The sequence below is a fragment of the Electrophorus electricus genome, chromosome 6 (assembly GCF_013358815.1).
Source record: "Electrophorus electricus isolate fEleEle1 chromosome 6, fEleEle1.pri, whole genome shotgun sequence".
NCBI lineage: Eukaryota > Metazoa > Chordata > Actinopteri > Gymnotiformes > Gymnotidae > Electrophorus > Electrophorus electricus.
In genome coordinates this window covers 8063259-8082974 of record NC_049540.1, presented here as the reverse complement: position 1 = coordinate 8082974, position 19716 = coordinate 8063259, and the positions used below count along the sequence as shown (strand labels likewise).

Sequence of the window (19716 nt, the reverse complement as noted above, 5' to 3'; positions counted from 1 at the left end):
TTCTACCTTAATTTTCAGTAAGGTGCAGTTTTAAAAATAATTAATTGTACCAGCAGAACCATGGCAAATCTAATTATGAGCTTTAGATGCAATAAATTGAAATTGAAATATAAGCATTCATAGATAATTGGATAAGATTACAAAATTAACAAACAATTTGATGGACATATACACACACAAACTTCACCCATGTGTAATGATCTGTCAGATAGTACCTAATCCAGAACACAAACAGGTCTCACACAGGGATACACACAATCATTCTTAAAGGAGACAAAAATGTACAGTGTATACTGCACTGAAATTGGTTAGGCTGACAGCACAGTGCAATGTTAAACTATCAGAGGAATATCACTATTATATTAATAGTAATATTAATATTTCCTGTTTACGGGAACAGATTAGAGTGAATTTATGTAGTTAACAAATTAAATCTTTTCCTGAAATCTGATCAGCTAATTTTGCTCAGAATCTAGAGTTTGATAGAGCGCCAAGACTCTAGATGTTGACGGACATCAGAAATGTTTTACATTATTAATTTAGATTTCTATTTTATTAATTCAAAATACAGATGTTGCCTATTTTCTCAATATAGCATGTCAGTGAAATGCAGCATTGAATAAAGCTCAATTTAATTTATTTATAATAAACACATCCCCTTTAATAAGTAACCAGAATACTTCAGAACAGGGTTCATTAACGCGTTTGATAAAGAGTTCATTCTTTTGGATCAAGGGTTCTTGACCTTATTGCTCTTGTACTTTGTGAAACCGACACAAGAGGGCGACAATTTCAAATAGCTGTCAACTGACTGAACTGCTTATATTGTAATTAATTGTAACCACGGAATCATCGTTACATTTTTCAGTAGTTTCATCACAGCTGCAGCTGGAAAGCGCTGCAAATAAAGTTAATTTTTTTAAATTTGCTAATTTAATTGTGAAGTTAAATGAGACACAATTCACAAAAAGCAAACAATCGTTTGGTATAGTGCTGCCCTGGTCCTGTGTCAGCTTGCACAATAGATCAGTTTTGAATTTGTTATCACAAAGTTGGCCTTGGTACTGGAGACGCTGATGTCAAAGATGGCTGCAATATGCAGATCACAGATCAGCAGGGGCAGCCCCAGGTTACAGCGTATCTGCCCTTCTTGCTGGGCATGTTGGTGCTTCTGCTTGGTCAGTGTGTTTAACAGCGTCTAAAGCAGGCAAAGCACCTCTGAGTGCTCTTTAAGACCACAGATCCATTGTTAAGAAATGGCTGCAGTGGAGAGGAAGGTGGAGCAGGCAGATAAATAGTGTCTGGTATTGATGATTACATATGAAAAGATATTGTATAAATACTAAGTAAGCACTAGTAAGCACTAATACATCTCCTTATTCTACTGCTATAATGTAGATTTGGGTCAGTTTGGCTGGCACTGCGGGTCCTTGACCTGCAAGTTCCATGGGTGAGACAACTATCCGGACATGGCTCTGTGTCAGAACCCATTCCAGGACGAGTGGGCCGCTGGGAGTGTTGTAAGGCAGTAGACCTTAACCCCTTCCAGGCATTCGCCAGTCTCAGGCCGGATTGCAGAGACGTGACAGAGATTGGAGTAAACTTTCCTCAGGGAATATGAGTTCTGTGATCACATTTAGCTTTGGTTTACTTAGAAGAGAAACCTTTGAAAGTGAGGTAACTGACCTCGCCCATATTGATGTTCCTGTGATGGTTTTGACCTGTCTGTTTATAAGGTTGTGTTTTTTTTTTGGTTTTTTTTTTTAAATGAGGGGTTTTAATGAACACAATGGCATTTGGGGGACCAGTGGCCTGTTCATGCTAAGCCACTCTCATGCTGATGCTGTGTGTGTGTGTTTGTTTACCTCCAGCACCACCATTTCTGAAGCAAATCCCAGCTGACCTGGGATGCTTTGACTTCCACACAGGAAAGTTGATGCCCTGCTGTAACGGCCAGAGTACCGAAGGGCAAGGGGCAGGACGCACAGACTAACATGGACAGATTAACGTAAAATGAAGATAATGTTGGCACTCACACATGACATTAACAGTGAACATTTACAAACATCGAACAAGCGTGAACCTAGACAACCATTTACAAAAACAAACACTTCAAAGACCGACAGCATTGCCCTCCATGACATGGCTTTATATACACACAAAGACAACACTAACCCGGTGCAGGTGTGGTCACAACTAAACAGAGACCCTCCCACTGCACGTGGCCAGCCAAAGCATGTGACTCGTGGGAGGCGAGCGTTTCGTGACAGAACCCCCTCCCAAGTGCCGTGGCTCCTGATGCGTCTGTCCAATGAACGCGAACCTCCGGTTGTTGTGTACATATAAACACAAAACACACAGCATGGCAGTGCCCGGTGCCTGCCCCGTACCAGGCGGGCCAGGTGCTGCCAGCAAGGGAGAACTCGCGGCAAGAGGGAGAAAGGCAGCTTCCCTGTCTCTCTCAGGGTAGGCCGGTACGCTCCCAAAGACATTGCGCCTACAAACACACCACAAGGCGCAAACACACACACAGTAGCACCCACACACAAACATACAAGGCACGGTGACATGGCGCCCGCCGTCCCTGCAGGCGCCTTGACGTGTCCGCCGCCTCAACGGACACGCGGGGGTGCACGTCTGCCCCGGTTCCAGACGTGCTACCTCCCTCATTGGTCTTCCTCTCTCCTGCCGCTCTAGGAGCGTCCCAGAGGCGGTTTGCCTCTGAAGCTTTGGGCAGACCCTTCCAGTTTCGCTGGCGAGTCCACTGAAGGGAGGGGACTCAGGAGATCCCGCTGGCTCCACTCAACCGCCCTCTTTCTGGTTGTTGTGGTGCCCCTCGGTCGCCCTCGGTCCTCCTTGGCCCCCGCTCAACAGCCTCCCGAAATTCCTGGGGGTGTTCCCCTCCGCTTCCGGAGAAGACACGCACAGTGGTCACGGTCCTCTCCTGGGATCCAGGCAGTAGTGCGGGGGGTGCCTACACACCTCCCCATAGGAAGTCCGTTTTTCGTCGCGGTAGTAGGCGTCCTGTGTCGGTCGGTCTTCCTGTAACGGTTCGAGTACCGAAGGGTGAGGGGCAGGATGCACAGACTCCTTTGACGTGGACATACTTTAATTAACATGAAACGAAGACAACGTTGGCACTCACACATGACATTAATGGTGACCATTTACAAACATTGAACAAGCGTGAACCTAGACAACCATTTACACAGACAAACACATCAAAAGACAGACAGCACTGCCCTCCACGACATGGGTTTATATACACACACAGACAACACTAACCCGATGCAGGTGTGCAGGCGTGGTCACAACTAAACAGAGACCCTCCCACTGCATGTGGCGGGCCAAACCACGTGACTCGCGGGAGGCGAGCATTTCATGAGGTGAGCGTTTTCACCTGCATACTGCAAAAAACCAAACAGAGGCTCTGCAGTGAGTAAAATGATATTTTCTACTATTAAAAATTGAATTATTACATGTTCTAATGCTAATTAGCTTCATTTGCATATGGATACAAAGGTGAAGATCATTTACACTGTGCTTTTCTTAAAGAGACAACATCAAGTATTGTCTGTTCTCAAAAAAAAAAAAAAAAAGTACAGCTTGCATTTAACACATTTTGCAGCAAAATAAAGTGCTCCTCACAAGATTAGGACCTACTGTTTAAGTGTAGAGGGGGATAGAGATTTGCTGACCAGCAGGTGGCTGTAGGTCATTGTTACACTGTTACACAGGCTACTGTTAAACTCTGGCAATGGCCGACTTGGTTCTGTTACAGATTATGAGGAGAGTCAGACTAATTGACAGAAACTTCCAACAAGGCAGTATTGGAGGGTACATGATATGAATATTATTGATTCCTGCACTAATCTGCATCATTTTGAGAATCATTTGAGTCTGGAAACATTCACAGAATTGTTCGAGTCTGACTGCATTATAATCTTCCATAACAGCTAAAGTGCCAACTGCTCATAGCACTGGTAAGCAACATTTAAGCACCATGTAGGCCTATGGGATAAATTAAAATAGTCTTTAAAATCTGGGTAATTTCTGTAATTATGTTTTGCATATTGCATTTGTTCAGTGTGTTGTTTGTATTGGCTTTTCAGGCTCCCGTGGTAGACCCAGCATCAGTGTGTCAAGGGAAAGTCTGGAACTCTTAGTGAACCAAGGATTTAGGGTGAAAGTGACAGCATGGCTGTTTGGTTGCTCAACAGCTTTAATTTACAATAAACTATGATCTCTGGGCATTTCAAGATTCACTCCCATCAGTGACAGTGATCTTGAACAGCATGTAAGAATTCTCCATCAGCGACATCCCAGATCAGGTTTTGAGGTAGGCAGTACTTTCAGTTGATGCAGATGCAGTTGAGCCTTCCATATTTTAACCTACTATAGAAAGATAAAGCTTAGGTAATGAGTGTGTGTTGTCTAATGAAATCTTTGTGCTATGGGCATATATGTACCTCCACATCAAGTGCATGATACACTGAACAGAATCGACCCAGCTGCAGCCACAGAAAGGTGGAGTAACGTTATTGCAAGGCGCGCTAATCACGTACCACTTCCTAACAGTCTATGGCACATCGATGGATACATGCGCCTCATACGGTAAAATTACATGTAATATAATTCTGTGCAGTTAAATTAACATTCATGAGATAAACCGGCAATAAACCTGTTAGTCTTAAAACGTTCCCATCTGCTTTCACAGCTGGGGAATTGTGATGCACAGCGGTATAGATGGACACTCACGGGTCATTACCTACCTGACCGCCAGTACAGACAACACTGCCCAGACAGTTCTGGCTCACTTTCTTAGGGTAACGTGTTAGTATGGACTTCCATCAAGAGTCAGATCGGACCATGGGGGTGAAAATACACTGGTAGCACTGTTAATGAACCTGTTGAATGAGGAAGGATGAGGCAGCCACGTTACAGGGCTATCAGTTCACAATTGGCCAACTAAACACCTTTGGAGGGATGTATTCACACATGTCATCCATTACTATTACAGCTTGTTTTACTCTTACAAAGATAAAGGCCTTCTTGAAGCAGACAATGAAATCCATAAATACTCACTCCAAGCAGTGTACCTACCAGAAATGAAAGAGATTGAGCTTTTTCAGAAATGCATGGAACAACCATGACATGTGCGGTGAAAATGATCGCACCCCTAACCAAATGTGGCTGGTGAACATGATTGGCAACCAGCAAGTAGACAGAGATGCAATCAAAAATGTCTTTGGTGAGAATCCTTACAGTGAGGACAACTTGGAAACACTGTTGGCACAACGTGGGGTGCAATTAGAACCGTTAGAATCAAAAGAGGAGGTCTTTGACCAGGCAGTAGTGGTGAGCCCATCACACATCAACCTTAACCAAGAACAACAACAGATGCTTCACGATGTTCTCACAAGAATTACAGACATAAAAGACAAATATGTACCTTACATTAGAGAGATCATCGCGGTGCTTTCAGCCTAATGTTGAAAAAGGACTGATAAAGAATTTGCAGTATGGACAGCATCAACGTATAGTCCTTGTTAGGATGCAAACAAGAAGCAGATTGATAATTTCCCAATTTTGGATTGGCTGTAACATGTACATTGTTACAAATTTTGAACTGTAATGCCACAACAGAAACTGTTCCAAGGGGAAACAATACTGAAAGGTCAAATGGAATGCAAAAAATGAATAAAATAATAAACTGACCAATATTCTCTCTGAAGTTATAGTTTTATTTGAAAGCATACAGCTTTTCAAATCACATTTGTTGACTTGTCAGCAGGTAGTTTTTAAATTGTATTGCAATGCCTAAAATAACTAAAGTAGGCTAAACGTTTCCAAATCCTAATGACCCAAATATAGCATCAGTCATCAGATCAAGTAGCTCATTTTCATTTTCTGTACACCACGGGGAAGGAAAAGTGACACGGAGCAAGTTGAGGCATAAAGAAAATTATTTCCTCTCATCTCCCGGTCATAACATTGTATTTGAAGCCACTGTGGAAAACCAAGAGGTGGTACTGCATCTGCTGCCTTAACAAACACCAACAGGTCTTCAAAAAGTGAAAGGAGTTTCGATTTGTTAAAACAGACAGACAGACAGACACGCGCAAACCAGGAATCTATTTTTAATACTCTGGCTCAGTTTTAATGTTCTGAGCATTTTGTACAGTCTATGAAACACTTGTATGTTCCATAAAAAGATTCATGCTGCTTAGTTATATTTAAAATAAGACTAAGAACATAGAAACAACAGAACAATAGAACATAGAATCACAGAAACAAGAGGAAAGTTGTTAATATGATAGAAAACAAGGAAACATGCAATTGGGTCATCTTCTGTCAAACAGAAGGAATATGGAGAATAGTCTCTCCTTCATAAATAATGGCCCCACAGTTTAGGAGAGAATACCTGAATAAACACCACTGTCAAAATCAAGAAGGTTTTAAATAAAGTTGGAGGACAACTTCTTACAAAAACTGAGAGAATGACGTACATCTGCAACTTTGGATATCTGCATCCACCCAGCTATTGTGAGCAGTGGTAGCTCCGTGGTTAAAGTGTTATGATTATTTATTAATGGTACAAGTTATTCATTTATTAATTCTTAAGCATCAGAAAAGAAAGCAATTTCAAGCCCTGCCACTCAGAGTCCCAGATATAAAGAAAATGGGCCTATCTTTTAATACATTTTTACTTTACATATCAAATCTTCTCAGAAATATGCAGAAAAAGGAATTGCTTGTACCTAATTCCACGCTGACTGTGAATGAAATAAATGAAAGGTGGTTGCTGACCTGAAGAATTCTCTATTAGGCCCGCCACAATCATCAGCCATCTCACCAGGGAATTCAATCCGTGGACGTTTGTGCCAGTCAAAACAGCTCCGATTTAAAAGCTGTGATGACACTGTGTAGAATTTTCCTCCTTGCCACAGCTGTCATTGTAGAATGCTCGCTGATGTTTTCCCTCTTGAAGTCTCTAATGATAGTAGCAGGGTCTTCCATTTCCTTTAAACATGAAATAAACAGCCAAGCAATAACACGTAACTTTATCTTTTAGTTTTTCAGTTCTTATCCTAGCATGGGATCATACATTGAGCATATAGCTAAATGTTTCACTCACATCAGACGTACTGTATGGACGTTTTGGAGAGGACAGCATCTGGATGTCTTCCTCGGGTTCACTGTTTGGTAATATGTTGCTGCATTTACAAAAAAGAACCAAAGAACAAAAAATCTGTGTTGCTATATGTGGATCTACATCCATTAACAAACACGGCACCAAAACAAAGTGCTCCATTCAGTTTTGCAGAAACACTTCAACTGTGATCCAGTTAGACACATAGGCTATAGCAGGATTCATAAATCTTCTCACAGTGCTGTGTGAATGTGAAGAAAGATAAGTGGATTAAGTTACTAGTATTTGGTGGGAAGGTTAAAACACAAACAATGAAGGACAATGATGGGCCTTCTCGAGCTTATACCAAAGTAAGTAAAATAGTAGCATCTTAATAAATGCTTGAGAACCTGATTGCTGTGAACTGGCTACAGGACACACCTGCTGCTGCTTGTAATGCAGGAGTCTGCATTACAAACTAATGGCAGACTTGCTGCATATTTACTAACAAATTAATTAAACCAGAGTTTAAATGTGTGTCTGAGTGTCTAATTACTGTCATGTCTGCTACTCGCACTTAGAGGAGAAGTTGTCATGGGAAAATGCACGTGTGTATCTTTCAGTGCACTTTCAGAAAGCAAGGACTGGTCAATTGGAATGGATCAAAAAATGCAAACGCATGCACACACATGAAAACATTATGTAGGTTAAAATAACAGGTACTTATTATCAACTAACATATCTAATAGTAACTAACAATAGGTGTGTAGTAGAAAGAAAATAACACTGAAAATTAGTAATATCTGTCCTGATTAGCTGTTACATCTTGAACTGGCTGATTAATTCTGTAGAACACCTGATCTAGAGGTTGTTCATTTTAAGACATTGTTCAAATTAATTTAAGATGTTGGTAAAGAGAAAATATGTATCTAATATTGCCAGGAAACATATTTCAAGCAATTGTGTAATTACCTCAGGAGTGCCTGCATTTACATATATGTGGCCATTATTTTCCTACATCATAAACAGCATTGTTAATTTATGGATTTGTGTCAACTACAGTATTTCCATTATTCCTAAAACATGCTCATAACATGATGTTAGCTGTGACTGACCAACTGGTCTCTCAGGTCGATAACATTACACGCTACTGATGCTGATGCACATGTAGCCATTTCAGAATGAACACTGGGAGAGACCTGATGTTAGCATTTTGATTCGCTTTAAAATGTATTAGATTGTTTAAAACCATTCTATCAATGGTTAATTCACATTTAATTAAAACATAAGTTTAAAAGTACTCCGTTGTGTATTTTGTATAACGGCTTCTAATGCTATCACGTCGCCATTTCAATAAACGTATTTAGGTCTCGTTACTATTGCGCCCTCTAGTGACCGATCACCTCTAGTGACAACAATCTCACCCAGCTTGCCTCGCGTATTCCTTATTCAAAACCCAATTTTATTGATGGATGAAATATACATCATAAAACAATGCAATCACGGATCCCCAAGGAAACCCAAACTATTTAGTTTATTGTCAGTTGTATAACGAAACTTGTCATCTTAATATATAGAAATCTGCCTACGACATTTACAGAGCGGACCAGCAAGACTGCAAGTCCAACAGCAGCGCAACTGTGGGTAACGCGTTACTGGACGCAGAGTTTGTGCAAAGATACTTTAACTGGAACAGAGCTGTGGCTCAGATTTGTACCAGTCCTTTTCAGTAGGACCGAAAAGAAGTGCATTAGTCCCCTTATTAATTCAAATAAACTGAAATATGTAGAGTCTGTATTGTGGACAAACACAATGTTCTGACAAAAAAAAACAAAAAACAAAAAAAACACAAGAAACGTAATAAAACAAAACTCGAAGTGCTTTTCCAAAATGGAAAGACACATTTGAAGAAGCTGGACTCAGAATTACCGACCTTCCTCCTGGACAGGTATGTAAACGCGAACTGTATAATGCGGTGAGCTGAATGGCAGACTTCACATACCGAATCGAGTAGATGAATCTTTATCACTTAGACACCCAAGTAAAGTAATACTTTAAGTGAGCCACGTTCAGAGAAATGTTGCACTCGTGATCTGCATCAAACTCCCGTGGATAAGGATGCAGCGAAAGTCAAATACAATGTACAGTTGGAAGACACTAATAGAGTGTCCGGTTTGACTTGTTAAAAAGCCAGGTTCTTCTGCTGCTTATAATTTATCTAGGATTCTGCATACAAGCACTCCCGCCCTGAGATAATAATTACCACGCGGTGCACTTAACTTCCTAAATGTGATGAACATCTTACCTCGTAGATTGAAAGTGAAGTCATAACTTTGGTGATAAACGGTAACGGAATAGACGGATTCTCGTAGATTTTAGAGGCATGATTTGCCTCCTTGATTCTTGACTAATGTAACTTTAATATTCTTGTTTACATTTTGCACGCAAGTGTTAATATTGTTCAACAAACTTCACTAAATCAATAAACCACTTCTCAATTTCTTCTGTTTTGTAGAAGTGCACGGATCCTGCCAGGGCGGCTCTCCTCGCGAGATGAAAGTGGTCTCGAGCGCGACACCAACGCGGGAATTACGCGAGTCACGCGCACAGCTGACAGTTGCTCTCTCAGAAGCTCTTCAAAGAGTATCCGTAGCGTAATACCCAAAATAAATGGCCGAGACTGAGGAATTAATCAAAAGTATTTGTGATAACCCGGAACTTTACAACAGCACATCGAATGAATATGGAAGTAAGGAGTAGAGGGCGGCTGCATGGAACAGAGTCAGCGATCCAGTTGGTCTCTCAGGTCTGTGAAATGAAATAACGTTTAAAAACTCAGTTCTAGCTTTGACTTATTTCAGATGCACTTGAAACCGCCAGACACTTTCAGTGTTCGGTATTGACGAGTCAGTTTAAATGTGGTGTTCTTAATTTAGCTAGCTATATCTCTGCCTGTTTCCTAAATGTTTTGTTTACTGTTTGGGTAGAAACACATGACTGAAAGTTGTTGCTGTAGGTTAGCTACTTACATTTAAAATTCGGAATCACTTTAATGATAACCAAGCTGCAAAGTATTACCACTTATATTCTAGTAAAGTAGACTTGAGGCAGGCTTTCTTTACAAAACCTTTATTTTTCATACGACTATTACTAAAATTGATTTATATTATGCTTTTCACATAAATATTCACATAATATTATAACATATAGCAAACTGACAAAGGAAGAAGGGGGTCCTGTTCTGGGTTACTGGTGTCACAGAGAAAGCTTCTCCCTACATCGGAGAGAGACCACCACTTCAGTTGAATACCAGCAGGAGGAATCCCATGTAGCTGAACCAGCAGAAGATGTAAAGTGAGTCAAGTTGAAGCCTGTGACCACTTCTCAGGTCAAGCCTGACATCAATCACCTCAGATGAAGTCCCTGCTGCAGGTGCCTCGGGGGTTTATTCCTCAACTTGCCCCGAGAAGCAGGTGCCTGAAAGCACCTGGTCTGACCCCCAGGCGGAAGGCCTTGGGCTCACCTCCCAAGCAACCCCAGGGGGTCCCTCCCAAGAACAACATCTCTCTGTCACCTTGGCCGCAGATCACAGGTGAACATACAACTACGTTTACGGCATTTAGCTGATGCTTTTATACAAAGGGACTTACAATTATGACTGACTACAACTTCAGCAATTGAGGGTTAGGGGCCTTGCTCAGGGGCTCAACAGTCAAGTACCTTAACCATGGAGCTACCACTGCCCTGGCTGAAACTCCATGATTCAGCCATGCCACTCCCTCTAAAAGCTAAAATGCTAAAGGCACCAGGCCTGATTCAGTAACAGGTGAGAAACTAGTGCTACACCTGGGGTGGGTGTTGAGGGTGTGGGGGTTGTCATACTTGGGGGTGACCATTCATTATTGATATTGAATGCTGTAGTACAGATGCCAAAAGGAAATGCACCAATTCCAAAGCCAAATCCTTGAAATCCCTGTGAAAAGAACCACTGCTTTGAACACCAAACAAGAGGTACTAACAAATGTAGAAAAGTGAGTAAATGTAGAACTGTATTTAGTTCACTCGCATTGTGCAAGTACATGGTGTCTGTAGTGGAAGAACTGAGTTTCAGGCTGCACATCTGGGAATTTCTCTAATCGATTCAACATGTCTAGGTTATCGCTATAGCATCTAAGATTGTATTTCATTATAACACCTACCTAATCATCTAAGAATTGATTTTATTTATGTGAGTATAAATATCAATTCCAAGTAAACCAAGTTACAAAAATACCTTGTAGCCTACACAACAGATTGAGGACAAAAGACACAGAGAAATGTGATGCAATCCCAAATGTCAGTTGTTATCATTTCCTGAGAGGGCACCAAAAAGCAGTTTCCCAGTTCTCTCATTGGAGATACTGCTTAATAAGTCCCTTTGGGGGCAGGGTTTTTACTAATGAATTACTTGCTCGTTGGCACTACAGTAACTGCCTATTGTAGTAGGCCATGTAATGGTTTCATCAAGACTAGCACAAGATCCACGGTATTGCAAATGTGACTTCAGAACATTCCATGCAATCTGACAATCAGTGATCCAGCTAATGTGTTCTCACCAAAAATATGTAAACATTGAAATGGCTCAGACTGGCTTTGTAAAATGGCAGAAATTATTGGTGCTTATTTATTTGTTTGTTTTTCAACTATGACTAACAAGTCTGGCTAATTAGCACAAAATGATTTCACTTATGCCATGATTCTCAGGCTCTGGTCTTTGCCCTTGTGGTCTAGGCAGAGTCCTCTCTCTAAAGTTCAAAGAGGTTTTATTGTCATTTCAGCTATATACAAGTACACAACAAAAACAAGACAATGTTCCTCCAGGACCATGGTGCAACACAAAATAACAGTGCAACAGACAACATACTACACAAGTGCAAACAGTCCAATATAGTGCAAAAATGTAATTAAATAAACAATAATAAATACAAAATAGAAATACAAAGACAAATACAAAATGAAATTCCAGAAGCAAGAAAGTTAATGCATGCTTTTACCAACTACTAACTTTTTATTTACTTTGTTTGCTTTTTGCAATAGGAATTATTATTGGCCTTTGACCTGGCAGCATGTGAGATTAATTGACAATGCACACAGTGTCACAGAGCACATTTCTGAATAGGAATTTAAAGCATTAAATTGACCTGGGGTCCTGCTGACCAGTGCTACCTCAGCCAGTGGGATGTGGGATGACTTTGTCTCCGCAGATACCCACTTTACATACTGGACACACCTGTCCATTTGGTCTGGTTTCCAACCACTGTAAATGGGAGATATACTGTAAATATACAGATATACTTCAAGGAGGGTAGAAATATAATATAAAACTCATGTCACTCCGCCCGATACCCACAAAAAAATACAAATACAATACCCATCATGCAGTTATTCTCCAGGAGAATGACTCATCCAGTCTTCAACAGTTCACCAGATCCTCATCACCTGCATGTTGAGTTCACCTGTTTTTTCATATATATAAGCCATTCTAAGACTGTTTGTCATTGTGAAGTATTGCCTCCAGTTCATCTGTGCATACCGAGCGTTCTATTCATGTTTTTGATCTCCTGTTTTTGACCTGGTTTTCCAGTTACTCTGGACTCCTATTACTGCCTACCCCTTGATGGCTTTGTCTGCCTGTTTTTGGACTTGGACTGTTTTCCTCTATGATTGTGATTACCCTTGACTGCATCTCTCTGGTTCTGACCCTGGCTAGTTTAACCACCATGGATACGGATTACGATAAAATTCCGGCCTTTTATCTGCAAGCATCTGACTTTGCCATTATGCGGACGGCGGATTCGGAGGCTCTGATGGAGGCTGTTATCAGCCAAGGACAGCTTGTCAGTCAACACCAGCATGTCTTCGAAGGAGTCACATGGTCCCTGGATGTTCTTGCCAAACAACAAATAGACCAACAGGCCCAAATGGCTGAACTCGGACAGTGTCTAAGAGACCTTACTACTCAACTACAGGCCATGATTGTCTCTCCAGCACAACTCACTTCCTGCTGCTGCTACCGCTACTGCAACATTGCTCATCCTGTTTTTCCAGTGAGTAAACCTGATAAATTTGACGGCTCTCCGGACAAATGTAGGGGTTTCTTGTTACAGTGCACCCTTTATTTTAATAGCATTCCACCCTGTTCTGACTAAGCCAAGATATCTTTCCTTACCGCACGGCTAACGGAGAAAGCACTGGATTGGGTCACAGCTATCTGGACTGCTCAGACGTTGTTGTATAATGACTCTCTCGCCCAGTTTAAAGCTGTTTTTGATCATCCACATGAGAGGAGAGAATGCACACAAGGCTCGGCAAACTCTGCCAGGGCAATCGTGCGGTTTCAGACTATGCTTGCGAGTTTTGCACTATAGCTGCTGGTAGCAGACAGAATGAAACAGCTCTGCTTTCGCGTTTCGTAACGGTCTTAACATGGAAGTACTTCACAAACTGGCTTGCCATGATGACGAGCTGAATCTTGACCAACGCATCGCACTAGCCATTCAGTTGGATCATTTTATTCAATAACTGAGACCATGCAGAACAAGTCATTTTCACGTCAGTCTCCCCACTCGAGGAATTAATCAGTCGAGCCCAGAAGAGAAAATCCTGCCGAGCCCATGCAGTTTGACTTCACTTGTTTGACGGTAGAAGAGAGAAGATGCCACTTCCATTTACATGTACTGAGAGAGTGCACTATCAGACTCTAACCGGTTCGCTTCCCCAGCACAGAGGAGAGATCTGGAGACCAAGCCACTAGCCCACGTAGTAGTCCTTTCCATTAAAGGGATGGTTGCTAAATCCTTCAATTTACCTGTTTTTGTTGGTTCACACTCCCCATCATCTTTGTTTACAGCCTTAATAGATTCAGGAGCAGAGGGCAATTTAATTCATAACAGTCTAGTTTGGAACTTGGACATTCCGGTCGAGCCTCTACCTAAAACCCTTCACCTGGCCACTTTAGATGGGTCCCCATTAGGGGCAGGTTCTATCGCTCTCTGCACCACACCCATCAAACTCTCCACCAGTGCACTTCACACTGAGATCATATCCTTTTTGGTTATAGAAGCCTCATCCTTTCCCATAATGCTTGGCCTCCCATGGTTAGAACAACGTAACCCTAGTATCTTGTGGTCACAGAAAGAGATAATTCTTTTGGCATGCAGATGACCACCGAATGGTCATGCCTTATGGCCTCAGCATAGCACCTTCTGTTTTTAAGCTTTTATCAACGATGTACTTCGGGATTACATAGGACAATATGTTATAGCATACATCGACAACATCATCTATTCACCTAATCTGAAGACCCACGTACAACATGTATGTTCTGTTTTATGGAAATTCCTAGAGAATGGTTTATATGTTAATGGAGAGAAGTGTGAATTTCATCTCTCTACTACGACATTCTTGGGTTACATCTTCAGCCATGGCTGGTTCGCCATGGACGACCTCAACTGGCCCGTTCCCACCACTATCAGGAAACTTCAGAGCTTTCTCGGCTTTGCGAACTTTTATAGATGTTTTATTCGATATTTCAGTGATTATAGCAGCTCCTCTCACATCCCTCCTTAAGGGAGCCTCAACTAAGCTACACTGGAGCCAAGAAACTTGAACATATGTTCAAACAGTTAAAGGAGGCTTTTACCACCGTCCCTTTACTGAAGCATCCTGTTCGTGGTTGAAGTAGATGCCTCGAATATAGGTGTTGGGACGGTATTGTCACAATGGTATGAGGCATCAAAAATGCACCTCGTAGCATATTTTTCCCCACAAATTGACCCTGGTGGAATGCAACTATGGGATAGGGGAACAAAAGCTACTGGCTATGAAGCTGGCATTGGAGGACTGGAGACACTGGTTGGAGGGAGCTAATCATCCATTCCTAGTGATCACCGACCACAAAAATCTAGAGTACATGTGCACGGTGAAACGGATGACTCCGCGTCAAGCCCGCTGGTCATTATTCTTTTCGAGATTTTGCTTCAAGATTACATACCCTCCAGGGTCCCATAACACGAAAGTAGATGCCCTGTCCCGTATCCACCTAGGGGAGACAGAGGAGGAGCCTACTGATCCAGAGACCATTCTTCCTTTATGGGTACATCTGGCTTCGATCCAATGGGAGATAGACAACCAGATCGAACAAGCTACAAGAAGCATCATCATCCCTACTGAATGTCCTGCAAAAGGAGGTCTGTACCGGCATCATGCCGATTGGCTGTTAACTTGGGCTCACTCATCCCTTACTCACCCCCTAGGATACTGCCTACTGGTAAACTCATGCCTCTCTCCATACCCGAAAGACCCTGGTCCCACATAGCGGTGGACTTCGTCACTGACCTACCTTGCTCTGACGGCGATACCACTATCCTGACAGTACTAAACAGGTTCTCTTGTGGTGTAAGGTTCATAGCCTTTCCTGGTCTACCCACCGCCTTCCAAACCGGTGAGGTCTTATTCAACCAAGTTTTCCACATATTTGGTATACCTGAGGACATTCTGTCAGACCATGGTTCTCAGTTCACATCCTGTGTTTGGACAGTCTTTTTTTGAAAATATAGGGGTGGCAGTCAGTCTGCCCTCAGGTCATCACCCTCAGTCCAACGGACAATGCGAACGTGCTAACCAAGAACTAAAGTAAGTTTCTGCATTGTTTTTGTATGAACAACCCCACTGACTGGTCCAAGTTCCTTCCTTGGGCAGAGATGGCCCAGAACTCTCTCCCGAGTTCCTCCACGGGCATTACGCCATTTGAGTGTTTCCTTGGTTACCAACCCCCCATGGACTTCGGTCACTACTGACATCCCTGCTGTGGATGTATGGATGCTGTGGACGTAGTGAAAAGGTTTGGGAGGAAACTCAGAGAATTCACCATGTCTGAGGGACGGCGCTGGCCATTCTGACTAAAACGCGGGAACAACGTCTAGAAAAGTAAATAAACACAATTATAAATGCGTTTGGGGGAAAAATAAACAGCAGTTACACATGCAGCATACACTGTATACCTATGAAAACGGATCTCTCTTACACTACATTAAAACAGATTTAAGTTACACACCGCAATGTTTTCTATCCAATACGCAAAGCGCATCACATAATTTTGTGAACGAAGATTTCTTATGCAATAAAGCGACAATGAAACTGTCAAGCAGAGCTTGTGTTAGCTAGCTAGCTAGTTAATAAACCACTGCTGTATTTTCTACTTAATTCCACAGTTCAGTAAGTTGGCAAGAGCTATGACTGCTTTTAACTAGCTGATTAGCTAGGTTAGCTAACGTAGCTGGACAGTGTAGCTGATGCATAACAAAAACTATGAATTTACCGATCTGATTTCAAAGATCGGTATCGGGGCCGATCAAGGCATTTTTAACTGCTCATTATCGGCTTTATTGAGCTCGAACCTAAGCTCGATCCTTTGTTTGCGATCCTTTGCTATCATAGGGGTGTTGTAAACGGAGAACAGAACGCGCCTAAACTGGAGAATGAAACAAGTCCAACGTGTAATGTCTGCAATGCAAGCATTTCACGAGGCAGTAGTAACAGCTAGGTTCAATATTACCAATTTGACACGCCACCTAAAAAATAAACACTCGGCGGAATACAGCGAGTTTACTCGGGTTTGGCAGGCAAAGGCTGCACCGAAGAAAAACACTAGAGGAAACTAAAAAGAAAAGAGGAAATTTCTCCGGAGACCTGGCCAAAAAGGTAACATAGAAGGTCATTGAATTCATCGCATTGGATGAACAGCCTGTCTCTGTGGTAGAAATACACGTTTTCGTCGTCTTTTGGAGCAACAGTACGTCATATCATCTCGACACTATATTTCAGACACGGCTGTACCGAGGCTTTACAAGGTGCGCGACCACTTACGTGGTCTTTTTAACATATGTCACTGCTATTGGCTTTACCGCAGATATTTGGAGTTCTGATGTTTCCCCGATGTTTCCTGGGTTGACTCCACTTTTGATTTAAAGCGTGCGGTATTTCTCGCGAGCCTGTAAAACAAGCAGTCGAAGAGATGTCCAACACTTAGGAAAGACAAGTAACGGGTCCATGTCATTTTGTGGGATAATGCAAGAAATATGAAAATACCAATGGCTGATTGTCAAGCATATACGCTGGATTGAGTTAAATAACTAATGTACTTGAAGTGTGCCCTGTGCAATAGTATTATCTAGGAAAATATAAGTATCGTATTTAGAATCGATATCGGAAGATACTCAATATTAAATGACTCGGATCGGTATAGGGGGCAAAAAAAACTTGATCGAGACATCCCTAGTAAAAACGTATTTCACATTAAACAAAGCTACCTTAAACGTTTCGACCAGCAGATCTTGCCTTAGGTGCAAAAATAAATTCTATAGCTCCGTTAGTCAAGTCAAGTAGGTTACTGCGCTTCACTTTCAGCTGATTGCATCAAGCGTTAGCCCGGAAACTGTACGGCCTTACGTCATACGCAGAGAACCAACCCGCTACGTACTCTGCGTCTGGGGATGTTGCCAGAAATCTTTCTATTATGTGCATTTCTGCTCAAAAGCTATACTACCAACCACAACCATGAACTATCTCAGCAAAGAATTCATTCGGCTAAAAACATTCGTTTCGCACAGTTTGCAAGAATGACTAAAATATACGCAAACGTAAGTGATGGAATTAAAGTTCGTACGTAGTGTATATATGTAACAACGCATATACGACAGTTCAACATAGTAACTACCTGAGCGTGAATGTACTGCCAAGAATCAGTGGTAGTGATTGCAGTATTCTGTTAAACGTTAAGACTTGTTAAATGTTCGTTTCTTTTGAGCTCGAAGGCAGGCACATTTGAATATTAACCGACTCTGTTTCGCAAAGTAATAAAACAAGGCCCTTGCTAATGTTCCCTTTGTAAAGAAGGCGTGAATGGCGCTGAGTGGCTATAGCCCCCTGCAGTCTCTGGAAGGGCTTTACCCATCGCCAACGCCTTTGAAGTTCTGCGCGCGGAAACCGTCATTTAGGATGCATTCAATAGATGACAAGCTGTGATGTGCAGAGACGGGGGACTGGGAGAGAGTCGGATGGGTGTGTGCAGGGTCTGATTTGCAGCGGGGTGGTGGCCTGTGCCACATGGGCCTCCCTGCATTCCGTCGGGCCTTTTTTGTCATTTTTAAAAATGTTGTTCAGTTTAAAAAATAATTACTCAATTGTACCAGCAGAACCATGGCAAATCTAATTATGAGCTTTAGATGCAATAAATTGAAATTGAAATATAAGCATTCATAGATAATTGGATAATATTACAAAATTAACAAACAATTTGATGGACATATACACACACAAACTTCACCCATGTGTAATGATCTGTCAGATAGTACCTAATCCAGAACACAAACAGGTCTCACACAGGGATACACACAATCATTCTTAAAGGAGACAAAAATGTACAGTGTATACTGCACTGAAATTGGTTAGGCTGACAGCACAGTGCAATGTTAAACTATCAGAGGAATATCACTATTATATTAATAGTAATATTAATATTTCCTGTTTACTGGAACAGATTAGAGTGGATTTGTGTAGTTAACAAATTAAATCTTTTCCTGAAATCTGATCAGCTAATTTTGCTCAGAATCTAGAGTTTGATAGAGCACCAAGACTATAGATGTTGATGGACTTCAGAGGTTTTTACATTATTAGTTTATATTTGTATTTTATCAATACAAAATACAGATGTCTATTTTCTCAATCTGGCATGTCAGTGAATTGCAGCACTGAATAAAGCTCAGTTTAATATATTTATTCATAATAAACATTTTGCCTTTAATAATTAACCAGAATACTTCAGAACAGGGTCGAATAACGGATTTAGTTCATTCTTTTGGATCAGAGGTCCTTGACCTTATTGCTCACTGAAGTGTTGCGCTTGTACTTTGTAACACAGACACAAGAGGGCGACAGTTTCAAATAGCTGTCAATGTATCATTAGAGCTCAAGATCTTTTTACAAGACATGGTAATAATAACCACTCAGTCAATAGCAAGTAAATGTAGAAATAAACGTTACAGTATAACACATATTGCTTATTTCTTTTTATCCTACCACAAGTAGACATATGGCTGTGTCAGTAAACTGACTATGAGCTGCTTACATTGTAATTAATTGTAACCACAAAATCATCCTTATATTTTTCAGTAGTTTCATCACAGCTACAGCTGGAAAGTGCTGCAGATAAAGTTAATTTTATTTTATTTGCTGATTTAGCTGTGCAATTAAATGAGACACGATTCACAAAAAGCAAAAACAATTTTATTTTTACGTTTAAGTTATTGTGTTTTCTCTACGTATAAAATATTTATAGAAAGCTTTTGTAAAACAACCTATAAATAAATTCATATTACAGAAGATTTACTGAAGGTGCAATTACTAAATGTTCTCATTATTTATTTATGTTATTTATTTATTTATTGCGTTATCTTTGGTGAATAATTATGTACCTTGGCGGTTAGGTTGAGTTCAGTTCACGATGACAAACCTGCCACAGACGTAATGAGAATAATAAATATTGA

General features: G+C 41.2%; 2 long non-coding RNA genes across 4 annotated transcripts; both read right to left on the bottom strand.

Annotated features, from left to right (window-relative positions):
- Window positions 1-6114: 6114 nt before the first annotated feature.
- Window positions 6115-9527, bottom strand: LOC118241556. Its single transcript, XR_004776177.1, has 3 exons — window positions 9438-9527; window positions 7139-7217; window positions 6115-7023 (listed from the first exon to the last, which is right to left on the bottom strand). It is a non-coding gene; the product is annotated as an uncharacterized LOC118241556 (long non-coding RNA).
- Window positions 9528-10352: 825 nt separating this feature from the next.
- On the bottom strand, window positions 10353-17587 carry LOC118241555. 3 transcript variants are annotated; one of them, XR_004776176.1, is made up of 4 exons: window positions 17482-17587; window positions 12543-17163; window positions 12313-12428; window positions 10353-10464 (listed from the first exon to the last, which is right to left on the bottom strand). It is a non-coding gene; the product is annotated as an uncharacterized LOC118241555 (long non-coding RNA). The 3 variants fall into 3 exon arrangements; XR_004776175.1 differs by lacking the exon at window positions 10353-10464 and having other exon boundaries at window positions 12058-12428; window positions 12543-16091; window positions 17077-17163; XR_004776174.1 differs by lacking the exon at window positions 10353-10464 and having other exon boundaries at window positions 12058-12428.
- Window positions 17588-19716: the final 2129 nt, after the last annotated feature.